The sequence below is a fragment of the Anser brachyrhynchus genome (genome assembly GCF_964034855.1).
Source record: "Anser brachyrhynchus genome assembly, chromosome: 6".
In the NCBI taxonomy this organism is placed as follows: domain Eukaryota; kingdom Metazoa; phylum Chordata; class Aves; order Anseriformes; family Anatidae; genus Anser; species Anser brachyrhynchus.
In genome coordinates this window covers 20,404,183-20,428,146 of record NC_137700.1, presented here as the reverse complement: position 1 = coordinate 20,428,146, position 23,964 = coordinate 20,404,183, and the positions used below count along the sequence as shown (strand labels likewise).

Genomic DNA, 23,964 nt, shown 5'->3' with positions numbered 1-23,964 from the left:
GTGTTCCCACGGATGCTGCGCGCTGTTCCCCAGCGTGTGTTTGCTCTCCAGGGCTGCCGGATTTGTGCCCGCGTCCTGCGGCTTGTCGCCTGCTAAACCCGCTCACGTGGTGGGCAATCTTCCAGTGCTGACAGTTCTGTGCCTTGCTGATGTACGTGATGTTGTGCAAGCCCAGCAAGCAGCGAGGACAGAAATTCAGCACCCCGCTATACCCTGATGCCTTTCCTTACCCTTGAGCCAACTAATTTTGGGAACTCTTTAATATAGTGTGACACACGCCCCTTGTAGATACTCATGCATATCTTGTTTTCCACTTTCAGAATTCTTGAGTGCCACAGAGACTATTTGTTTCTCCAGCAGGCATGTTAGAGGGAAGCAAATTCTTCTGCTGTGGTAATGAAAAAGAAAAATGAGAATCTTTTCTGTCCTGGGAGAGCCTCTGCCTCCATCCAGGGAGAGGAGACTTGGAAGGCAATGTAGCACCTGGGAAGAAAATAGTTGTCTGCAGATATGAAGCTGGAGGCTTTGATATGGAAGGCAAGAGGAGTTTCATACCGTTTTCAGCAATGAAATCAGGAGGTGGGATTGTTTGTAGGGTCGGGAAAGGCTAGCAGAATATTTTCTTGGCATTGATTTGAATTGCAGGACTGGCACTCGGACCAGCACAACCCCGGGGAAGTGCCCCTGTAAACAGTGGTGTAAGCAGGAGGTAAATGAAGCCATGTTATAGCAAAGGAGCAGGTGGAAATATGGATGTTGTAGGTAATAGCTATGCCCCAGTCGTGTTAGCTGCAGTCTTCTGAAGAAAACACAGTGGCAGTTCTGATATTGACTTGTCAGGGCCTCAGGCACACCTTGGTTAGGTGGCAGTGCCTCTCCTGGCCTCCCTATTGATTTGGAGAGGGGAGGAAGCAATCTCCCACCTCTTATGGTGCCCTGCTTTCCCTCTGTGGTTTTTGTTCCAGCCCAGCTGGGAGCAGATCCTATTTACTTTGCCAATGCACGCTGCCAGTGCAGAGCAATTGACAGACACCTCAGCTTGTTAAAGGTGAGAATTTCTGTGGTAGGAGAACATCAGGAGAAAAACGATTAATTATACCGTGTCTACTGATTACCCAGCTCCTTTGTAATGCTATTTTCTCTCCTAGGTTATAAATCAGCACTTAACTACCAGCCTTACATGTGAGATCTCTCTCTGGCAGAGGGATGTGCTTCTGCTGAAAGGTGTCAACAGGGCAGTTGTGATTTTCCTCTGTGTAGGTGTGAAACTGTGCCTGGGCGATCCTCTGGCTGACTCTGATTCCTGTGCCCCCGAGTGCACGAAATCCCCCTCTGCACTGCTTTAATTTTCCTTTTTGAGATGGGACTCATTAAATCTAAAGATTAATTGAGCGCTGTTGGGCAAGGTGTTTGCATAGGGAAGTTTGCAGCCCTGTGCAAGGGGTGTGCCTGTCACTGGGAAGAGGCTTCTGCTTTTTTCCTCCCTTTTTGCCTAATTTAGAGCTGTGTTGTTTTGGGACTAGGTCAGTGGCAGCTTAACTCAGGCATGCATTGCTGTAGCATACCCATAGGGGCTTTTGTGTATTTGGATGGAGCTCTTACATCACTAATGTATGATTATTTCTGTCTATACCTTGTAAACAAAATCCAGCTTGCCCCAGAAGCTGCTTTGGTTGAGATTGATATGCTGTCAACCATCTTGAGATCTGCTTTCTGAATTTCCTCCCCCAGTTTTCTCATTTCACAGACCCAAGGAAGAGGGACACCATCTTCCTTCCACGAGGGTGTCGGCTATGATGCTGGGACTGCTTGCAGTCACGTAGGAGATGTGGAGAGCATGATCCTTGCTGCTTATGGGACAGGGAAACGCTCTGCAGGATCCTAGGACTCTCCAACACAGTAACAAGCATTTTTTGTTGTTTTTTCATGTTTTGATTTTTAAATTTTTTCTTCCATGGTCTGTGCTGGCTCCTCACGTAACAGTATTAAAGATCTGCTCAGTGTCATCTTCCTGCCTGGATGCTTTTCCAGGCATCCCTCAGGAACTGCTGACCCGCGGGGTTGGTGTGAGCATTAGCATGGTTCGAGTCATGGTAAATTCACTCTTATTTTCACATCCTGGGCTCTCTCGCAAGGCAAATGGGATTAACCAGCAAAGAAAGAGGTGGCTTCTGCCGTCGCCTTTGCTGTGGTTGTCAGTAAAGCTGCTGACCCAGCTCTGCGATGTTTGCTGATGAAGGGCGGGTGTCCTCCAGCGCTGCGTGAGAGGTTTGTCGCATCCAGGAGGGGCCTGGTGGAGTTACCGGAAAACAAATCAAGGGGAGATCTGGGCTGAAAATAGGTGAAGGTAGAGAGAAGGAGAAACTTCATTTGTGCTTGCCCTCTTCTAGTGTTTCCTAGGGGCACTCCTGGCTGCAGCTGGAGAGAGGATCCTGGGTGAGACAGACCCTTAGTCTGAACCAGGCCATCCCTCAGACTCCTTAGAGAAGAGATTTTTTTAGACATTTGCCTTTTTGGAAAATCCTGGGTATGCTGTCAGTGTGCAGCATCTTTAACTGGCGCACTTGGCTCTGATGCCACCTCCATTTCCCTCTTCCCACCTTTAAGGAAGGAGAAGGGCTTGCAATGCTTTTTTTTCCCTGAATGGGGAGACCCAGTGCTAGCAACCCAGGAGATGGGGGAATGTATTTGTGTCTGGCGGGTACTGAACCGTCCATGTGTTCATGGTTTTGGGGTCACTGGTGTGATGAGACTGAAACCCGTGTGTTGTGGGTAGGGAGGGATGACTGCTGAGTCAGCAGGGAAACAATTAACCAGCCGCAGTGCCTCAGGAATTCAATGGGAATACATTTTGAGAGCTTGCACCAATGTTAACAGCTTTAGAGCCTGCAGCCTGGGGACAGGGTCATGGTCCCCTGGTGAACCTCAGCCCCCAGAGGGTGTTTGGGGCTGGGTTGGGCCACCTTCTTTCATCATCGACTGTTCTGCTGCTATCTGAAGTGTTGCTCCTGTGGCACAATAGATTTAATTAGAGTTTGTTTAGCATTGGAGGGGATTTATGGCAGTTGTGACAGGTTTAAGTTGACAAAAGGGCCCGATAAATAGAGATGAATTGTTAATTATCCCTGCGTGAGCCTTCCTCTTGTAGAGTCATTCCCCTCAAAGTCAGCGAGGGCTTAAAGTTTGCCTCAGCACAGTGAACAAAGTAAGTTGGAGGCTGCTACAAACTTCTGGGCTGTTAATGCAGTGCTTTGGGTAAAGGGCCTTGCTAATTAGGCTGCGTGTAGGTACCTCTGGAGAAGGCTAGGTTGAAAAAATGGCAGTAAAGGTGGTGTAATCTCTTTGAAGGCGGAAAATTTGAATACTCAGTGGGAGGCAACTGGTTGCAAGAGGCTGGAATGTCGCGGCGTCTGTGTCAGCTCCCTTCCTGACTTCTGGTCCCCATCAGAGTTCCTCTTCTGGCAGATCTGCAGGGGTTGTGGAGGGTGGGTATCTTGATGGATCTGGAAGCCTTTCTGCATCCGAAAGTGAGTTTTGCTTTGTTTCTGCAGGCAGAGCTGGGCGCTGCATGTTAAGCAGCTGCGGTACAGCCACGTCTTGTCACTAGGGGTCAGGAAAACGCTGAGAAACAGCAATGCTGCCCGCAACCACAGCCACTGCGGGAGGGGGCAGCTTTGGGGCTCTCAGAAACCCGCCTGGTCCCAAAAACCAGGAGTCAGGGCCGCCAAAGAACGGTTATGCTCAGCCAAGTAGCTCTTGGTCTGTAGTCCCTGCTCCCGGGTGCTGCCTGAGTTGTGCGGCCGGTGGGTGGAAACGCTGAAATGCTGCTTTCTCTCCGCACTGGCAGTGGAGCTGGCTTACATCGAAGCTTGCTCCCACCCCACCTCTCTGAGGCTTTGCTGCCTCTCTTGGAAAGCCAGCTCTCAATCATCACAGCTTAAAACCCAGGTGGGAAACGTGCTGAATCTTCATGGACGTGTTGTCTCCTGAGAAGCACCTCCAGGTCCTTGGTGCACCACCAAAGCATCGGTGCCACTCCTGGGGCACTCTGTCCCCAAAGTGTTTGAGCACTGCGGTTTTTGGGTACCATTCTTGCTTTCAAGCCCTTGGATTTATCTCCAGCTTCCCAATCTTGGGTCTTGCAGCGGCTGCCCTGAGGTTAGGGACTGGAGCTGGGCTAGATGTAAAGGCAAGGTCTGTCTGCCCAGACCTTTTATTAGGGCAGCACGTAGGATTAGAAGAGGTAGACAAGCTTTTGGGCATACAAGCTCTTATTCCAACTTGAGCCAGAAACAGCAGGCTTCACAGCTAAATTAGCTGAGAACAGTTGCTTGGAGAATAGCGAGATATTTGCCACGTGTGGTTGCTTTGGAAGGAAAGAGTGGCTGCAGCCTACAGGGGAGGATGGCAGGTGAGTGGGGGAAAAAAAAGATGTTAAGGCATTATTTCCTTGGAGGTGGTAGCAGGTACCTTATGGGCTGTGGCATGCGGTGAGGCTGCTGGAGGGGACAGCAGCCAACTCCAGGAGCCTCGCTGTGCACTGGAGTTGTGAGTTTTATTTCCCAGACCTGCCTTTGGGAGGTGTTTTGTAGTATGTTTTTTTTTTTTTCTCAGGTTGGGGCTAGGAGCAGAAAATTAATTTTTATTTTTTTTTTTGGTGATAAATGGTTCCCTGCTGGCTGCTCTTTGTGCTTGTCCCTCACAGATTGCATGTGGGAGTCTGTTGGGATGCTCAGCAGGTGCTCAGCGTCATCTCCAGCTTTCCTGGGAGGGTGCTGGGTGAGCTGCATGAGGTGTAGCACATCCCTGGAAGCACCGAGGTAATACCCAGGCCTGGAGCATGGTGTAGGAGAAGCTGCTGGAGAGAGATTGGCAAATCTTGCACTATTTTTTTTGTGCATGCTTGCACAATCTGAATCTGATAACAGAAACGCATGCATGAAATTCATCTCAGGTGCAGTGCTGTTTTTTTTTCTTGTTAGCATTAAACATGCTCTTTTGATGAGGTTACTCTGTTATTTATATTACCACCTCTATTCCTCCCCAGCCTAATGAGTTTGTACTGCTTCTTCCAGACCGAATTCATCTGCTTTGCTTGTTCTTGCTATTAGTGGGAACGACCACTGGACCATGCTGTCTGCACTGTTTGTTCGAAGCAGGATAAAAATTAATGGGAAAATAGTGTACACAGCAATCTTAAGAAACCAAAACGCCACTGTGCTTCACCCGTTGGGGGTAGGAAATTAAATAACATAGCAGCTCGCTTCAAAGTCTGAGGATAAAGAGTTCCTGTGGCAGGCATGGCAAGGAGGGGAGAGATGAAATACTACAAATTGTCACTGATTCACAGCCTGGGCTGGGGAGTTTGCCGCAGTAAAATGGAGCTGTGTTTAATTCCAGCCATCTCTGCTCCATCCTGAGACAGCTGTGTCCGTGCAGGGACTTCGGGCTCAAAAAGAGGGATCTGTTGCTTTTAATGGTTTGCCTGGGATCTTGGACCTCTGCTTCCATCCCTCTGAGGTGCTGTTGAAGGTCAGATAGGATACTAAACTGGTCTGGGAAACTGCAGCTTGGCGTAGGGTGGATTTATGACCTTACAAAGGTGCAGTGTTGAACCTGGTGGGGAGGAAGGGGAAAGCAGCACTTGACTTTCACCAGGTGCTGCTGCTGTCTTCCTGAGGCAGCACCAAGAGTTGAGATGGTGGTGACAGCCTTGTCATGCCGGGAAGGAGAGCTGACTTTCTGGAAGGAGGCTGTCCTGTAGGACTGCTCTGAGCCAGGAGCAGAGGGTGCTTGGGAGAGCTTGGTCCTCCCACTGGCCCCGTAAAGGAAGGTGAGGTGCAGCTGTGTGTCCTGCAGTGGGGGATGTAATGGGGTGGGAGGGTTTCCAACACGAGGGTGGTACTGGGGAGGCTGCCTCTGACATAGCAGGCTCAGGAGGGCACATCTACAGGAGTGTCCCCCTCCTGAGCCAGCGTGATGGCGATGGCTGTGGACAAACTGCCTTTAAATTTAGAAGCAGGAACAGCTGGTTTGAGCAGAGCTGGGACAGGAACAGACCCAGTGGCCAAGGGCAGAAGAGAAGGGAGAGTGAGAAGGGATTTTTTTTCTCCCCAAACTCATTTTCCTAGGTCAAACAGGTTGTGCTAGTCAAAAGGACCAACAGTTCCAGTGCAACTCAGAGATGTACTATCTACCATGACAGCAAGGACTCTCACCAGCAGGATCAAAAAGCAGCTTCTGTGCTGTGGCAGAGGCATTGCTCAGCAAAGAGGCTGCTTCTCTCCAGGAACCAGCTATTGATCAGCAGTTCACAATCAATGCGCAGCTTGTAAATAAATACAGGTACTCTGGTGGAGCTGCAGAGTGGAGCCCGCTCTGGAGACCTGCATGGCCATGTGCTCAAGGATAACTCAGCCCTCTCATCTGATGCACGATTGAGCAGGTGAAACTGGTTCACTATAGGCTGGTGATTGCAGCTGATTTGCCTCCTTAAGCAGGTAATTAGTGATTTATATGACTGACCAGTATCTTAAAACTGCAGAGATGCTCAGTGAAGTATTTTTAATGTGCCTCTCTGTAATAGATGCTTGGGAATCTTGCTTTTGCTACCGGATTCAGCATAAGGAGGGAAATGAGATCAATTTTTTTAAAGCACCTACATTTTTGGGTACCCTCCTGGTGCCTCTGAAGGTTTCCAGTGCACAAACTACAACTTAATGTTGTCCTTTCTAGCAGTGGCACATAGCTTTCATCAAATACTGTTGCAAATTCTTGCAATACAGGCTCTGAACCAGAAGAAAACATCTTCATTGCGGTGCTTCTGGGTCATGTTTTGCATGCAATTCATTGACAAAAATAACCAGCCAGCAGGGATGAGTTGGGTAAAAGGTTTTTACTGTCTTTGTGGTACCATCTTCCAATTAAGTTTCAGAGGCAGCCTGAGATCTGCTCTGTTTAGTTTAAGAGGTAGGAATACTGCGCTGGTTTTTATTTTACTCACTTTCATTTATGCTGCTGGAGGGTTTAGCTCTGCTTTAGAGCATGGAATTGCTTTTTCTCCTTACAGAACCCCAGAAAGGGCATTTTAGAGCTTGGAGGAAACTTTAACAAACTGGAGAGCAGGCCAGGATCTTTTCCCTCTTTGCCCTGCGCCTGTATCTCTCTTGACAGTAAGCATAGTGCAAAAAGCACCTGTCTTATATTCCAAATCACTATTGCCAGTGATCGAGTCTGCCATGTCAACAAAAAGCATTAAGACCTCTGCTTTCTGCTGATGCAGAACGATAATTTGTGGCTCAGGCATTACTGAGGTGTTAGACACCGAAATTATGACCACTCTGTCAGATGGGCTGGATAATTTTTACTCCTAAACCTTCCACCAAGATGATTTTCAGGGCTGGGAAATTAGTCTTACTCTGCAGAGCTGTCAGTGTCTCCTGGCTGTGTCAGTATTAGCTCTAACAAATGTGTGTATGTATGATACAGCTATTTCATCATCATTCCCTGCGCTCCTCCAGGCACCCAGGAAGCTTATCTTAAGTGCAGCTCTCCTATCCCAGGGGTCACTTTTGTTAATTTTTGGGTTGTTTTCCAGCAATGTAGAAAAGCCCCAGTACAAGGTGTTTTTTTGGTGTTTTTTTTTAAGGCCCTGTAGACAAACGGGGAGAGATTTCCTGCTCCGAGTAGCTTATGCTTGAAATGGGTTAGAGGTGGTTTTGTTTCTACAGCTAGGAAACTGAGGCAAGGAGAAATAAAGACGTCAGAGGTGTTCAAGACCCAATTTTCAGTAAAAAGTTTGTGTCCTCAGAAGGTAGGAGGCAGAAGGTCATTGTATAGGAAGGCTGTGCTGGGTTCTCTTGGGCAGTTCTGAAGCGGTAGCAGGTTCCCTTGCAGAAAGGGAAAAGCATCGGATCTGTTGAGAGACAGAGCACCCATCTACTGACCTTCCCCATCACCTATCTGCAGCTGTGTTGCTGGGTCGGTGGAGAAGGGACCACCTCCATCCTTGCAGCACCGTTGCTCCCGAGGACTCCTGACCCCATAGCAGGTCCTCCTGGACGCATACCTTCCTAGCAGGAGGTGGGAGATGGAAACAAGCCCTCTTGTGCCTTTCTTGTCTTCAGTGAAGGTGAGCTGGGAGCCTGTGGTTGCCTCCTCTTCCTTTCAGACATGCTCCTCGGCTGATTGGGGCTCTATTATTAGTAGCCGATGCACCACTAGAGTTGCACTCCTTCTAATTAATCAATTGCTCCTAATTAATCAATGCTCCTAGTGACAGCTCTCGGCCATTAAATAGTTTTCATTAGTATCCAGAGCCCAACAGCATGGATGAAACTATCTTTGTTGCCTCTTGGATTGCAACATCAAGAAAAGCAGCCATGTGTGACGGTAAAAGAGCAATTATTTGTCTAGTCCCTTCCTTGTCCCAGTGAAAACTGACCTTTATGATCTTTTTCTCCTCCTTTTTTTAAACTTTCTATGTTGGTTAAAGGAGAAGATGGGTAGTAACTTCAGCTCCTCTCCTATCCCAGGTGATTATCCTTAGGTAAAGTGGACAGGATTGTCTTTAAAGGTAGGTAATGTACGATTATCCTCATTTTGTCAGTTATCTGAGAATGTTTCTCAGGTCAAGAAGGAAGAAAGCAAAGATCAATACTTATTGATGTCTGAATTACCCTCCTCCATGCTAAAAATTAACTTTGCCAGTGGTGTAGCTGCATCTGTGCGCAGGTAGCCCTAAATTGGCTAAAATTGTATGTACAACCTCAGCACCAGGAAGGGAGGGTTACGCTGCTGGGAAATATTTCCAAACCTCACTGAACATCTGGTGTTTTCCAGGAAACAATGAGAAACCACTGCTGCACGCTCAACCTTGCTCTCCAGATGGAGAGGGCATCGCTGTCCTTGCTCATCTTGCGAGGTTATTTCCTGAACGCAGCTGTAATGTGGCAAGTATTCGGTCACATTGGGAAGCCCTGTAATTTCCTTCCTTCCAGCTGAATCTGCCCTGAAGTGATTCCTTCCTTTTGTCAGGTTAACATGATTCAGAGTGAAGAACTGAAAGGACTCGGTTCTTCTGAGATGCTGAGGTTTGTCCTTTGCTCTTGGATTGTACAGTATGGTCTTTCGATCCTGGAAACTCATAGGGGTGGTGGGTTTGGTCCCTGTTAACTTCTCTTTTTCCTAAAGTTCATCTTTCTGTGTTGGAAGGGGGAGAAAAAAGAGTAAGGGCCAAGCTTTGAAGGATTGAGCTGGTTCAGCAGCTTTGCCAGCTTCCTGTTCCCACCAGCCAATGTACACCATGCAGCACACAGTCCCTCATTTCCGTAGAGACCAAATCATCCTGAAGTGGTTTGGAAATCACCTTCTACAAGTAAGTGGCCTGAAATGCAGGTCACCCCAAACAGTGGTGATCTGTGGGGCAGGGAGCTGTCTGTTTTCAGTAAAAAATGCAGAAATGTCAAGTAGGCTTTGCGTAAGGCTCATCGAACCCGGGGGAGATGGCTTATTTACCTGCACTATTCAGTGAGTTGCTCAAATAAATCAATTGTGAGAGTATTTCATGGGTTTGGGGTGTTTCATCAGGCTTAAAAGCTCCTAGAGACTTCTCAAGAGGTGCAGCACCAAGAAGGTCTGTTTTGAGCACAAGGAATTTCCATGTGCTCCTTCAGCTTCTTGCAGTGTTGACACCACGTCCTGAAGTGGCCCAGGAACTGTGCAGTCAATGATTATACCTTCAGCACCCAGAGTGCAAGAAGCTGTGCAAAACAGACATTATTTGTTCAGCCTGCTATTCCCAGGCTGTTCTGCATAGGCACAGCTTGGGCTCTTGTGTTTTGCTCTATTTTTCCATTAGTTTCTGGGGTTTTTCTCTTCCTGTAGAACTTAACTCAGAGTTACCTCCGTTGGTACGTGCCTGTATCTGCTGAGAAGCCTTCAATCAGTCGCTTGCCTGAAGCCTCCCCTGTAAGTTATTTACACAGTGATTAGTTAAAGCTTCAGATATTTAATGCAACCTTTAAATCACGCATCCAGCAACAGCTATCGGTCATATAAAATTTCATTGAGCGGTGGCTGTCACTTACTGTTTTTCTCAATGTGTGCATATATTTAATTTTCTACAGACCTCTCTTGCTGATATTTTCTGCTGAGTAAATAGTAAATCGAGGGACTTCAAAAAGTGTTTTGGTGCATTGCGATGAGTGAATTATTTCGAAAGGGAATGTGGAATATAAAAATTCATCTTGCAAAAAAGTTGCCCTGTTGTGTAAATTCCATTTCTCTGTTAAAACAGAGTCAAACCTTAAAGTGAAATGTACTTTTTCACAGCAGATGTAGCTAGCAAGCGATCTTTTAATCAGCTAGCTTTGAATATTCAGTCTTGGGTTTGTATCTTTTTGCCCCTTTTGTCTCAGTTTATAGCATGCTTATGGGACAACACATGCTTTGTACTGAGGGTTCAAAACTGTATGTGTAAATGCTTGAATTCAAAGATATGGTCAGAATTTAATATTTGTAAGTTGGCTTAGAAAGCCAAGTTCTTGGGCTTACTGAAGGAAAAGCAGCTTGGAGAAAATATAGGTAGAAAATGTAAAGCTGAAGTCTTAATGAAGCAAACTTAATTTATGGAGCAAGTAGTAAGTAAAAAGTGAAAGGATATTATGCCTGGGTGTGCAACTGAAGTAGCAAGAGCATGTTCCAGCACTGAGAGCTGGGCTGTGCCCAGGCCATCATAGACCCCGAAGTGAAGCATCTCTCGGTACCTCATCGCACCATGTGGTCCAGCAAGAGGGCTTGAATGAGTCTCAAGGGGTGGTTAGGATCCAGGGTGGGTTGAGCTGCTCTCTGAGGGTCTGGTTGTGACCTGAGTTGGACCCTACAGTGGCTAGGACCAGCAGCAAGGAACCTGGAATGGGGCGGATTCAAATGTTTCTGGTGCAATATAAGTCCTTTGGTTTGGGTGCGTGGGTTGGTTTGGAGAGCCACAGTCTGCCTTTGCAGAGCTGCCTTTGTGACTGCGCAGCTGCCCTGTAAGTCGGAGGTGTGTGCATCCTGCTCCTCTGCTCTCAGGCTGCACTGTGGTGAGCAATGCAAACCCCAAAGCAGTGCTGGGGAGCGACAGGCAGGTGTTTGTACCACCGTTGGGGAAACAGCTGGGATATTTGGAGCTCCATCTGCTTGTGAGGTTTGGTGGAAAGGAAGAAAAGTTGCCTGGAAGACTAATGCTGGAATGAGGGACATGCAGTGCTAACGGGGGCTCACCTTGCCCTGGGTGCACGCACAGCCCAATTATGCAGCCAGCAACTCATATCTCTTAACTTGGTTTTAGGGAGAAGAGAGGAAAAGGAAGGAATAAAAGGAGAAACCAAGGTTGGAGAACAGAAGGCGCAGGCTCTCGGAGGGCAGAGCAGACAGCTGGGTCATGTAGCAGCCACCAGCCTGGCCATCGCCGGGGCTGATAATGCGTTCTGTGACTCCTGCCTGCTTGCTGCAGCCCATTAATTGATTTGGCAGAGCAAAAAAGGAAAACACTAGTGACTGAGTGAAGTGAAACTGTGTATTTTAAATTATCCCCCTGGATCCTGGCGAGATTTCCTTCTCCCTCTTTGGATTGGTTGCAGTGTTGGTTCCCTGCTGTTCTGTGTTCCCCTTGCCCAAGGTTTGATGGATGCTGAGGTCTCATCTTTGGTTAATAATTGGGATTTCACTCATTCTGGAGGCAAATTTGCTACTTGTTCCTGTGGCAAATATGCTACAGGCAGAGTTAGCTGCTGTCCTTGCTGCAGCAAAGGCAAATGCTGCTGTCTTCATCAGTGCCATAATTGGATCATTAATTAAAGAGCTCTCTGAGTAGTTCCTCTCCACACATTTGAAATAAGGATGGAATCAGACTTCATTTGGCCAAACTGGACTTGGTGGGGCCATGTAATAAAAAGACAGTGGCAGGGGTGATGGACTTGGCCTTTGTGTCCAGAGTCCTGCCCGGGTGTCTTCTCCCACCAGCTGTGAGCACTTCACTCCAAGCCCCGTTAGAAAGAGTGGCTTGACCTCTCCTTAACTGCTGCTGAACAGTACAGCTCCTTCCCAGCATTACCTGATACAGTGCAAGGAAAGGTTTAAAAAACAGCACCTCCACTGACCTCAGTGGACTCTTTGCAAGTGAGAGGGAGCTCCTGCTGTATACGAAGTTCAGAGTGAAAGTGTCTTTCAGTATGTTGTATTTAACTCGGTCCAATTCCGTCCCCTTTTCTCTGCAACGATAAAAACCACTATTGCTCTTTCATCTCTCCCCCTTTTCTTCCCAAGTAGGTTCTGTGAAAACGGTGTTTGGGGGCAGTAAATCACAAACTGGAAGCATGCATTCATAAAATGCTTTATGCCTCCCTCCATCAATATTTCAACATGGAACACAGGCGCCAACATTTCATTTTAATTAAGCTGCAAATTTCCCTGTCGGGGAAGAAAGCTGAACTCCACAAACCAGCCCAGCCCCATCCCTGTCCCCATCCCCTCCCCGTGACATCTTATTAGCAGTGTTGTTCTTGTATGGGAGCTGGGGCTGAGTTTTATGGGGCTCCTGGGGCACCTGGCGTGTGTCTTTCCTGCAGGAAGGAGGGCTTCCAGTTGGGTTGCATCTGGACTGGTTCGTCCTTTTCAAAACTCTTCTTGCCATGGGGTGAAGGGGTTCTTGATGCCATTTGTGCAAGTACCTGTGGGAGCTGGCTTCCAGCAAGCAGAGAGGGTGATCCAGCACAAACAGAAGGTTTGGGGAGATAGGCTCTGACAGTGATTAGAAGCAAGGGAAGGCTTCCCTGCTCCAGCCAGCGTCTCATTTTTTAAACCTGTCCTTTCTCAGGTTGCATTAACTGCGAGGACTGTTTCCATCCGCAGGAGAAAAAGGATTTGACCAAGGTGTGCAAGTGACTGAAGAGCACAAGGCAGTCAGCCTGTGCCCTCGCAGCCTTTTCTCTGAGGAAAGTGGCAGTAGCAGGAGCGGTATGTTGCACACCCAATTAGCGCGTTAACCTGCAAAACTCATTGCCAGAAGGTAGTGCTGACTGTCAGGTTTTTCTCAGAGTGGAACGTTCACAGGTACGTGAGCTAGGATAAAAATACAAATGACAAAATGCTGAAGGAAAGGAGGGGGTCCCCTAACGCAAAGGAAATATGACCCTCGTGGTGGTGCTGTTCCATCATTGTCAATTATGAGGAGTGTTAAATGTTCCTTTGTAGCAGCTGGCGTGGGGTATTATTGTGGAGAGGGCACTAAATTAGATGGGTTATCAGTGTAATTCAGTATGACAATTTCTGTGGCCATATCCTGAAGACAGTGGAAAATGTGGGGAGAGGGAGCAGCGCCCGTGACACACACAAATGCTAACTGAAAGGGAAAGAGGCATTCATTTCTCGTTAGAGCATACGAATGTAAATTTAGTGATTTATGTAACTTCCCAGAGCTTAGCTGCTTGCTGCCTGAAGAACTATTCTTAAAACACACATCCAAATTAAGGTGCTATGTATCAGATAAATTGCTCCATATAGAAACTTTGTTTGCAAAGTCAACGTTTTTCCAAAAGCCTTTTTAAAATCCTTAGAACAAAAACAAAACATCGTAGGGAGAAATAAATATCTGTGTTGCTGCTGTCAAGGTCCAGGAGGTGGCTTTGAGGCTGACCTTGCCAGAGAAAGCTGGTGTCACAACAGTCCTTTCTTGGAGAGATGTGTTGACATCTTTGGGTGTATTCCCATTAAAATAAATTCAAGTTCAAATGCCCCACCAAAAAAGATTTAACAAATGAACTGCCTTATTTTGACCTGCCTGAACACAGCAATTTGGGATTCTGTCATGGAGGGCTACGTGTTGCAGACTGAGCTGGGGAGAGTGGGATGTGTTATATTTCATCCAACATCTTAATGCAGCATTTCCTCTGCGAAGGAAGGTGTGAAAAGTAAAGTTAAAGCTGTGATCTCTGCTTCTTCCTCTCCCTAGCACTGGTATCTCCGTTTTACTCAGAGCTGTACCAGGATTGCAGAGGAGAGCTCTAAGGTAGTGTTATCCATGGGGCTAGGGGGTATTTTCCTACTCGGTATATATGGTTAATGTACATACGATGTCCAAATGGTGTAGGACGAGAACAGTTGCTATTCTGGAGAACCTTGTTCTGCTCTGAAAAGATGTAGAGCTTCTGAGAGCCCCACTTCTGCAAAAGTCAAGCTGATGTAAAGCCAGAAGGATGGAGAGGTACAGACAAAGCAGGGGGCCCTGAAATGAAGCTCATTTGTGGAAAGACAATGTCAGATTAACAGGCAGGTCTTCATCTGGGGGTCTGGAGAGAGCTACATGATCTGAGAGCAGTTTGGAGGATGTGCATTGGGGCAAAGCCTATAGGCATGCCACCCGAAAGCATTTCTGAAGAGGTGAGACTGGCAATTCTGGTTGGGGCATGCCAAGTGCCAGGTGGATCATCCCATGCGTTAGCAGGAAGACTTCTTTGCGTGGTCCTAGCGTGACACAGACCCAACTTAACAGCCAGCAGGCTTGAGCCAAGGGGGTTGGTTTGAGGGCTCGGCCTGCTGGAATTTCTGTCCCTTCACAGGAAGGGGGTGCTGGCAGGTTTGGGTTGATCTGCAGGGGAAGAGGAGACTGGATGGCAAGAGTTGTTTGCCAGGATGATTTATCTCCCTGTGCTTTGCAGCAGTTGTCTGAAGTCAGTCTCAACCTGCAGCTGATGTATGTGGCCTGTAGATGCAGTCAGCGAGGCTTTTGGGGTGAGAGTTTTTTATTTGAACCCTGAACAATGGGACTGTTAGAGAGCAGGAAGAGGAAAAGGGAAAACTGGTTTTCTGAGCACCTCCTCCCCAAATGTGCGCTGGCATGTCCCCATGCAGCGCAGAAATAAGCAGCAGGATCTGTGTGTGTGGTTATGGGTCTGCTGTCCTTGGATCCTGTTTGAATACACTCTGTCCCAGAGTTGTTTTGCATTTCACCAGGGAGTCTTTTGTCTAAAGGGCATCGCTGCTACAGCAAAGTGGAGCGTGTCCCTGCCCCTGCTTTCTCCAGTGGATATCACATTTCATTACCCTGATGAGCCTGAGTGAATTCTCCCGGTTGTGTTAATTTGCCCACAAGCCAGCCTGTGTCACGTCCGCAAGAAGCCTGTGACATTTTCCAGCCTCCCCCATCACTCCTGGTTTTAAAACCTTAAATAATAATCATGTCCTCATCCCTTTTTCTACTTATCGATTCTGAAATGGAGGGGAGTGGGGTCAGAGGGACCGAGACACCCCCTTCCTGTCCATGCCTGTGGGTGCGCGGATGCTGTCGGCCCCAAGCTGAGCAAGCGTGGGCCGCATTTGCTTTTTGGGGCTGTGCATGTTCCTGGTCTGCTGCAGTGCTCTGAGGGTCCTTGGAGGGGGTTGTGGGGGTGTGTGTCTTTGTAGGGCTTCGGTCTTTGTGCTTTGGAGCCTGTGGGTGAAATGGAAAGAGGATGGTGGTGAGTGGGGTGGCTTTTATGGCATCGTCCTCCTGTTTGGGCTGTTTTGGGGTGACGCAGAGTGCTTCTGTGCATCTGAAGCAACGGTGCATCCGTGGGGAGTGGTGCCCCTAGGAGGATGTGACCATGTAGTGCTGGACGAGGAGTGGATTAAACCCAGGATGTGTGTTTCAGAGTGCCCTGCAGGCAAAGCATACAGGAGGGATTTAAAATTAGCTGTATGGAGGCAGGTGAGAAGTAAAGTGTTTGTCTTCCCAGTGTGGTGCTCTTCCTTCCCCATGCCTTCAGTTTAAGCTGTATTTCAGACTGCAGCGACAGTGCTGGAGAGTTGGGGCTGCTTTCCAAAATGTATCTGTGAAATGAGGTGTTCTTCTGTATGCATCACAAATGATATTCTTGTGTTGTTTCTTTTTAAACTTTAAATAATGAAAGTTCTGCTTTAATAATAGCTTTAAATGATGATAATTTTTCTGATCTAGCAGCACCGAAGTTGAGCCATTCAGAAATCAGTGGTGCTTGTATCAGCCCTGCCACGAGGACAGGTATTAATTTCTCAAGAAGTCGAACAAGCCGTAACAGGACAGAGAGAATTAGCTACTGATTAGTTGTGGTTTTAAGAGAAAAGGATGCATTCTTTCAAAATACTTCTCCCGTGATTATGCTCCTCATCAAACCATCCCACGAAGGCAATTCAGCCCGGCGAGGCTTAGCTGTGCCTCGTGCTCTCAGCTGGTTATTAGGGCCTTTTGGATCACCGTCCTTCTGTGCTCCCATTTCTAAGAGGAGAGGTTAATGCGCGTTGGCTCGTAAACACCACTCGGAGCGCGCCGAGATGCTTTGTGCCGAGCGCACGAGAGCTGTGGTCACGTGCGGACGAGAGTTACTTGTGCATGGAGAATGGGTGCCTGATTGAGGAAAAGTTTCAGGCTAAGTGTGTGAAGGGGCCTTTGAATGGGTTTGGTGTAATACAAAGATGTTTCCGGAGAGCTCTTTGATGGGAAGAGAGGCTCCCATTAAGAGCTGGTTACGCGCCATGTATCAGAGATGAGGGGGATTGGAGGTAAGTGGATCTTGCAGTAGAACAGGGCAAACCTACAAACAATGGGATACAGAATCTGAAGTGAAAGACAATGGTGGGTAAAAGTAATGCAACTTGAAGCCCTGAGCGCTTAAAACCTGGAGAAGGAGCTCCGGGAGCGTCGCTCAGCCCTAAATGCCTAGGTTGGATGAGGAGTGACCTGGGATGTGCTCCTAGGTGGGACAGGGATGGTCGGGGAGGCCAAGGGCTGCGAGGATGGTGGGAAGGATATTTTTGGGGATGTAGCATGTGTCTCTCTTTAGACCTGCCCTGTAAGCAAAACGCTTGTTTTCTTCTAAGAAAAGGAAAGGCTAGGATGCCCAGGCAAGCTGGATATGGCTTGGAGGCTTGCTGTGCACCAAGGCTGTCGTTACTACCACTTGCACAGCTTGCTTCACGCCTGGGGACAGATGCACAGCCCCACGTATCCTGAGGATGTTGCTGCTGATTCATCTTAACTGTTTCACTTAAAATCAAGGTCATAGGGAGGTTTCAGGTGGTGTTAGGGGATAAATGAGGAGGATATTTAAGGTGTCCTGCTTCTCCCTCCAGGAGCCTGTGATCCTAGCCACGTCCCTTTACAGGGTCCTTAACATTTAGGACACGAATGTACCTTCGTGGGACGAAATAAGGTGCACCCCAGCCTGGGCAGAATTGGATGATCCAAACCTTCTCCCAGTGCTCCTCCCCTGGCCAGAAGCTGCTGCGGTGAGTGATTCCTAGCCCAGAGAAATTTCTTCTCCCAGCATCCCTCCGAGACACTTTTGTCTGCCCTGAAAGGCTTCCTCCCTGCGTGTTGAGTCATGCTTGAAGAAGTGCTTGTTAAATAAGTACTGCTCAGCTCTGCTTAAAACAAATGAAGTTGATTTAATAGGGCTATAGAAGGGCCAGGTACCTGTGTTATTTAAGAGTATTGGCACTTTGAAGGCCGAGTGCTAAAAGCACTTCATTTTTATTTCAGCCGTTAATTGAAAATCAGCTGGTTTGTGTTCTTCTTTCTGCTACTGCTCCTTCTCCTCTCCTGTCTGCTCTCATCCACCCCACCCCGCCACGATAGGATAGCAGCTGTTAATGCAACACCCCTGCACAACACGCGAGTAAAAATGTGGCACCGGGCCAGGCTTTCACTTGTGCTTTATTGGTTTAATTAACCAGGGTCTTGCAAATACTTCTTGGTGAGGCAGGAATGAGAGAATCTAATGTTTCGTGGTCTGGATCCTTACATCATTTTTAGGCACCTGGTGAATGCGCCAAGGTAAAAGCTTGGCTTCTCTGATTAACCTTGACTGAATTCAATAATACCTTGGAGTCGCATTATTGCTGACCTTGTGCTTTGCCACCTTCTCATCTTTCTAATTTGTCTTTTCTTCCTCCTTTTGCAATAACAGTCAGAAGTGTTTTTTAAAAAAAAAAATCTCCTGCTGTCTCATGGGACAGCTCTACTCACAGTGAATTTTTTTTTTTTTACTTTTCGGTATATTTCCTGTTTGTGCTTTTCTTGCATTTAAACACTCACATATATACATGATTGCATGAGAATAGCTACTTAGGAGGTGTGTGGAGGTGACCTTGTAATATTTTAAAATGAATTTGTGTGACGTGCTGAGTACTGTCAACTGTCAAGATAATTGGGCATTTGTTCATGGGGGAAAAAAAAATTCTTCCATGTGCCGTTTTAGGGAGATGATCTTGACAACATTTGTGAGAAAAGTAGCATCAGAGCTGGGAGGCCCACAAAGAGAAGTCTAGGTGCTGCCTGGGTTTATTTTTTGAGTGATTTGCTTTTCATTTTTTATTCCAGGTTCCTGCTGATATGATGTCCTCTCATCATTTTGGTCTATGCTGCTGAAGGTGTGTGTGTTATTTTTGGATGTGGCATGAAACAGAGCATCTGAGCACTCATAGTTATCTATAAACACTCTGGCATCTGTTTAGAATAAACTCCAGGGCCGTGTTCAAGGGAGAGTGTGTGGGCGCAGCAGAAATCACTTACAGATCAAAGGACAGTAAGTCCAGATCTTAAAATCCTTTAAGGATTTTGAACACCAGAGGCCTGTTGCAATTCCAATTTTGGGGTAAATGCCAATCATCCTTCCCTCTTGAACTTTCTCTCCTTTGCTTCCTTTTCCATTAATGACAGCAAACGTCATACACAGTTCCTATGGTCCACCCTAGGAAGCAGTGGCAGTGATTCTTATGCACAACTTTGTATTGATCTTGAGGGTGTTGGTTGTGGTATGGAAGAGAGGTTATTAATTAATGTCTTAACTGACAGTTCTTCCTTGCTAGGATCTCTTCAAACCAAGCCTGTGACAGGTCACATTCCCACGTGCCCAGGGTATCTGAAGGAAGTTGTCAATTTTGGGAAGCATTTGGGTCAGGTGAGTAAATAGTTCAATTAAGACTGTCTTTTGTGAGCAATGTCTCCGTTACTGAGAACTTTGAAGCAGAAATGTGGAGCTTGATTCAGGACAACCAGTAAGAAAAATGCTGTCACAGATGTATCCAAAATTGATACAGCCCTTGGCCTCTGGTCTGCGTATGTGAATGGCTCCAAGACCCAGATCCAGGTAAATGGGAGTGCATTGCCCACAGCAGGCTGCTCTGTGAAGCTGAGATGTCAAAACAGGCTGCAGGGTGTCTCTGGAGTTTTTCCAGGATGTAACCCACGCAAATGGAGGCAAACTTTCTTGTCCTTGGCACTCTTGTGATGTTGCATTGCAGTTTTGTGGGTCATGGGCGATTAAAGTAACATCATCTGTTTCACGGGTGATAAAAGGTTGATAGACCGCAGCTAGGGTAAACTGCATCATGCTCTGTCTCCTGTCTCCTCCTGTAACTGCTGTGATGTCCCCTGAGTAGCTGCAATAGGTTCACCCAGAGCCAAGCTTAGGGAAACGTCTGCAGTAGTCATTGCTGGAGTTTGTAGCTAAGGTGTGTATAGAGTATTTCTCCAGAAATACATAGAAAGTATTATGCAGCTGGCTGATTCCATCACTACAGTCATCTGTGTCATACAGGCTTAGCCAGAAAGCCCTTGCTTTTAGATGTGGGCAGGAAAGACCAAACCTTTGGTGAGCTGTATCTATGGGCAACCTGTGAGACATTGAGCCTAGAAGGGTCTGGGGAGCTTCTGTTGTCCAGAGCCATTGCACAGGCACTAGGGCCCTGGCTGGCTGCAAGCAGAGCCCCATCCCTGCTTATCCTGATGTGCAGCAGTGGGAGCAAGCGTTTTTTGAGATTTGTAATGCGCTCCCAAATGCTAGCAAGGATAAAATTTGGTGACTGTATAGTTTTGGCTTTTTTCTCGCTTGGAGCATGTTGAAATGCTAACTGCCCGTTTACTGTCTGGTGCAATTGAAGATACTGATTGGAAGCACAAAGCCCTAAATGATATCACTTCTGGCTACCCAAAAGATTATCTCCTTGCTTGCATAATGCTTCTTGACTGCAAATCACAATCTTGATGTGCAGTTCAGTGTCTGGTGGGTTTGTGTAGGACCATCTCCTTTGGAAGCAGATTTCATCTCTCAGTGCTCTGCTGACCAGTCGGATCCATCGTAGGTTCCCGTCGTTCCTCTGGGGCTTTGGGAAAGGGGTGCTTACCAGATGGGCTGTTTTATCTTTCTTTGGGAGTGGATGCAGTCCAAGAATGTATCAATACAAAATTTCTACCTGTGGGTCAAGAGGAAGTCTATGCGTATTTTTAGAAACAGAGACAGTCAAGCCATTAAATTCATTTGTCTTTGCTTTAATAAAAGCGCTCCTTGCCTTCAGAGAATGATAATGGCACTAGATTAATGTATCCAGGAGTACCATTGTGAGTGGCAGCTGGAGAATGAGAACTTGATGGGAACTAAAATGAAAGAAAAATGTTTGCAATCAGTTTTGTGCTTCATTCTCCTCTTACCCCAGCTACCTGAGATGTTCAACACAATTCTACAATTATGTGGTGTTTTTTAAAAGAAAGTCATTGTAAGTCTTCCATAAGAAACTCTCAAGATGCTATTTTCATGCAAATAGCTTTGTGTGCTAAATTGAGGAACTTAAGAACCACAGAAAATATAGGAAATGTGGGCAGAATGCATTTGAAATGTAAAAAGTTTCCTGGGAGTTGTCAACAGCTCTTTAAGGAGCCTATTGCCCGAATCTTTCAGCGACTTCTCTTTGTGATTGCTGGGGAAAAAAACAACAATTACTAAAGTGAAAAGATTGCGTGTAGTTGTTGCGCTGAGGAACAACTCGGAGCAGCGATAATGGAGCGGAAGATGTTCTGCAGCTCGCCTTTCTGGCGTCGACAAAAATCAAGACGGCGACAATGCCCAAATCCTTTTTCTAGTTCCTGAGCTTAAAATGAGAGGATACCCGGTTTTCTGGATGGCTTTTCCTTTTGGGTTCTCCGACATCTTCTAACACGTGTCCTCGTACCTGTGCCTTTCCTTCGCTGGCAGCCCAGGCAAAGAAACCTGAATTTCCCAGTGGTAGGTCCTTTATCAATCCCACAATCTCCTGCAGCACACAAGTGTGGAAGCCTTCATTCTCGAGGGCAAAATCAGCCTAGAAAGCATCCTCTCGAAGCTATTGTGATATGAATAAAGCAAGTGACTTTTCCACACCACAAAGATGAGTGCTTTCTACTTCACTGCTACAGATGATTAAGGAAAACAATTGCATTCTGACAACATGCATTGACATTTTAAAATGAAAAAGAAATGAAGAACAGATTCTGGGAGGTTTGCCATTAATGATAATAGATTTCCCTGAATGGGAGCCTTTTCAGAAGTCTGATTCTGTTTTTTTTCATACCGTTGCCTACAACAGGCAGCTGTGTCGCAGGGGACAGCTAGTAGGTCAGAGGAGTTCAGGGGGCGATCTGGGGAGCAGCTCTCAAAATGAAAGGAACAAAAGTGGCTGTACGCGCACGCTTAAAAATAAATGAGAAAAATGCCTCTGAGAGCAAAGTGAGGAGGGGAAGCTGGGTTAATGCTGATAAATGAATATCTGATGTTTAAGTTCAACTGCCGTTTGCTTGTAAGTGAAACACTATTGTGTCAGCACTGCAGGAGGTGCCTTGTTTTTTTTCAAAGGTTAATTCTTCTTCGAATTTAGAAAAAAAAAAAGTGAGAAATAACGAGTTTAAAAGATAGACACGCTGCCTGCAGCACATGCTGCATGTTGGCAGCACAGCCCCAGTCGAGTATTTGGCTGGAGCATATGCAGCGAAGGAAGAGCTTTCCGGACAGGTGTAGAGTCTCTTGCAGTTAGCCATTTTGCTGCAGGGATTTTGTGCTCCTTGTGATGCTAACTCTCAGCTGTGGGGTTGAAACTGGGACGTTTACAGCTGCATCTTTTTATAGGCACCATGTGATAGGTAATTTTATGTGAAAAATCTATTTAGTCCCCTGATGGAAGAAGTAAACTTAGGTGAGACTCATTCTCCTGCAGATTCCTGGCATGCCATAAAAAAAACCATTGCTGTTCTCCCAAATATTAGCTGTAAAACTTGTACTTTGTTAAGGTTACAATCAGAAGAAGCAGTAAATGGATTATTTAAGCCTGCATTACCATGTAACGTTCATCTCTGGGCACTTGGATTTTGACTCTGCAGCCCCGTGCTTTGCCTGGCAATGTCACGGTGGCTGCTGGGGTGGAAAAACACAAACCCTCTTTTAAATAATGCATCCCTTCCCTGCTGTGCCTCTCCTTTGGTTCAAAGGTAGTCCCCCTTTAAAGTTTAATCAGTAGTTTTATCATTGCTCACAGGCAGAAGGTACTGATCCAAAAAAGAAAAGTGCCTTTGGATGGAGAAGTCTGACATGAGGCGGAATTGCACCTTCTCCTCCACTCCTGCTGGTTTTAATTGATGCTTCCTAAAGATGTGTGCTTGCTTGGGTAGGGCAGCCATGGGAAGGCAGGCAGCTTGAATTTGGACTTATGTCCATGCCTGGTGCTCTCTGTTGGATCCCCAAGGGCTTTTGGAGGTGGCTGTAGCAGGAGTGGCTTGGTACAGGCTCTTGTGACACCTGTGGGAATCCCCTTCCTTCAGCCCCTGCCACCAGGATGCACGCCTGAGTGTTACGTACATAAAACCCCAGCGCAGGGTAAAAGGCTCATTTCTAACCCTGAGTCACCAGTATTCTCTGGAGTCTTCTACAAGCCTAAATTTGTTTTACAAATCTGGTAAAAACGGTTCAATTTCGAGCTGCTCACACAGAGGCTGCCACTGGTTTTGCTCAGTGTGTATTGCCCTGGCCCTCTCTTTTGCTTTTCCACCGAACGTTTTTCTTGGTCAGGCTGGCTGCCACTTTAGATCTCTAGTTCTTCACGTGCTGCTTTTCTGTTTGAAGAGAAATGCAAGAAAATCGCTCGGTAACAACCGGGGCTGTGAGACATTTCAGCCTTTGAGTAAGCTGTGTGGAGTTTCTCTTTTTTCTTTTTTTTTTTTTTTCCCTAGTGATTTCTGTCTGCATAGGTGAAGGCAGGCCTGGTAAATGCTGATAATTCAGATAAAATGCACGACGTTTAGGCCTTCTATTGTTAGATATGGAGAGGAAAAGAGGTGTTCAGCACAGCTTTGCAGCGCACTGATCCTGGGCCAGAGCAGGGAAGTTGCTGGTATGGAGATTTCTCAGGAGCTTGGTGCAGGATTTCTCTGCATGGCTTCCTGGGTAGCTATGCAGGTATTTATCCACCTTATAAGTAGGAGATTGGCACCTTTATAGATCTATTACACTTGTGTCCTCAGCTCAAGGTCACCGTCCTCTTTGTTTCTTGCATGTAGCTCATTTGCTGCCTCTCCCCATGCCTCACGCTTGCTCTGGGACTGGCGATCCATGCTGCGAACTCTTCTGGCTCTCATCCGTAGGTCCTGTTGTGCTGTCTCGGGTCTGCAGGGCTTTCTCCTGGGAGCCGTAATGTGCCGATACACTTCTTTGGTGCTGCATGGATAACTTTTAAATCTGTATTTTCTAATTGTGCAGATTTTAAGGTGTTTTTTCCTGAAATTTTGTCCGTTTGAGGGTTTTTATTCTTGGGAAAGCACTGAAGGTCTATTTTGTACCTCTTAAGTGTTCCCCGTCTAATAGGATGGGTTACTTATGAAACTGGGTGTGTTGCTGCTTTGTGTAGCCTGAGCTCAATGCCTAGATCATGGCAGGTTGCTTGAAGCATCACAGAGACCTAATTTACCCTCACCCTTGCACCCCTTACCTCTGGGCTTTGTCTCCAGTTGGAAGCTAAATGCTTATCTAGTGCCTCTGAGGAGCCTTGAAGATGATGCCGTGGAAACGTGCTTCTCCTGGAGCTGCCTCTGCTTTTTTGACATGGAAATTGCTTTGGGCAATGAATTCCAGTCTGGCTTCTCCTCTGGGAAGTAAGGGAAGGTGGCTC

At 46.8% G+C, this 23,964-nt stretch overlaps 1 long non-coding RNA gene across 1 annotated transcript in view; it reads left to right on the top strand.

Annotated features, from left to right (window-relative positions):
- Nucleotides 1–68: 68 nt before the first annotated feature.
- The window catches only part of LOC308197226, a 126,890-nt gene continuing 102,994 nt past the window's right edge, over nt 69–23,964 (top strand). The window contains exons 1-7 of the long non-coding RNA XR_013952688.1: nt 69–9,092; nt 9,214–9,376; nt 9,886–9,969; nt 11,333–13,095; nt 13,994–17,283; nt 18,377–18,426; nt 18,865–18,956. This is a non-coding gene — a long non-coding RNA (uncharacterized lncRNA). The remainder of the gene's footprint in view (nt 9,093–9,213; nt 9,377–9,885; nt 9,970–11,332; nt 13,096–13,993; nt 17,284–18,376; nt 18,427–18,864; nt 18,957–23,964) is intronic.